General features: G+C 36.9%; 1 protein-coding gene across 3 annotated transcripts in view; it reads right to left on the minus strand.

Moving 5' to 3' along the window:
* nptxrb (neuronal pentraxin receptor b) overlaps positions 1-1,490 on the minus strand; it is a 22,505-nt gene that overhangs the window by 6,623 nt on the left and 14,392 nt on the right. The gene's annotated exons all lie outside the window — the stretch shown is intronic.

Below are 1,490 nucleotides of genomic sequence, written 5' to 3' on the forward strand. Positions count from 1 at the left end.
TGTACGCCCCTACCCTTCGTCTTCATACTTCATCTTTCTTACTTGGTGAATCATTTGGGTTGGAGGCCATAATTTGGTTTTTGGCTGTAATCTCCTGGACTGCAAAATAAAGATTCTTGCTGTTCAACCAGCCTGTTTCAGAGTTTCTCTCTTCACTGAGCAGCAGCAGTTCTGCAGAACCAGAAGACGTGGTTATTACACCTCACTAGCTAGCTAGCTAGCTAGCTATTTACCAGAACACAACCAGTAAACACTAACAATGGTTGGCGTTATCCATTTTCTCAATACAACAATCAGTTAACAAGCTGAATATAGGCTTCTACCAAAGTTAGACCCAAACATCTGTGCACTAATAGTTCYAAGCCTGAAACACTGAAACATTTTTTTTTTCATAGAAACTGTCAAGATGATGAATGTCTTTTAATAAACTTTTATCTTCTTTGTGTACATGCTTTAGGGAATTTTTTATGCAAGCAGATGACTTTTAYCAGTGTGTCTACAAACTTTCCTTGATAATTCCCACTAAGTGGGAAAGGTCATCTCTATAACTGGAGGTTAAAACACCAAATTAAATATGTTTCAGGACCAGACTTGTAGTGATAGAGAAAAAGTGGTGTCCTGACACCAATATACTGTAAATTTCTACACTTTGATCAGGAAATCTAGTTTACTACACTGTGATCTCTTTCCGGATTAAATAATGATAAAAATGGAGCAAGAGCTTAAGTCATACAGTGAAATACCTGGTTTCCATGATCCTGCAAAAAAATAAGATTAAAAATGCCTATTTCGTTTTAGAGCAGCCTTGTGAAGGGGAGATCCTGGGATTTTCCCCCATAAAATTAAGTCAGCACATCTACACAGCAGCAATTCATCAACCATCTGCATCAGAGATGAATAACGTCCCGGCTGCTTTTAAATCTATCCATTAAATCAAATCTTTTTGCATCAATGTACCATCTTACTGAATTGGGCTTCYGGCTTTTTGCTTCATATTTTTGCTGCAAGAACAGTGAGCTTTGGCTTATTCTTCTGAGACCAGGCTGAAGGGATAAARCAAGATTTTATATTGGTTATGTAATATAGCTGACTCGCTAATGAAGARGAGTAGATTCTCAATGTGAGGATCAACACCATTAGTTTATTTTCTGTYCATGAATGAACAGCTAATGAACCTCCCTTAAAATAGTTCCTTTTGTTCGGCTGTGTTTATTTCTTTTCAGCTCATTTATCCAGCTAACCTCCCTGTCACCCCATGTCCATCCATCTGTTGGTCAGAAGTGCTTTTACCGACCGTTTATTGATTCACCTGACAATTTATTCATTCATCATTTATTCATTCATCAGTCTTTCCATTAAGATAACATGTATTCTAATGCTCTACCATCCATCTATCCATCCATCCATACATACATACATATACACATACAGACATACATACAGTACATACATACATACATACATACATACATACATACATACATACATAC

The sequence above is a fragment of the Austrofundulus limnaeus genome, unplaced genomic scaffold (assembly GCF_001266775.1).
Source record: "Austrofundulus limnaeus strain Quisiro unplaced genomic scaffold, Austrofundulus_limnaeus-1.0 Scaffold130, whole genome shotgun sequence".
Lineage (NCBI taxonomy): Eukaryota > Metazoa > Chordata > Actinopteri > Cyprinodontiformes > Rivulidae > Austrofundulus > Austrofundulus limnaeus.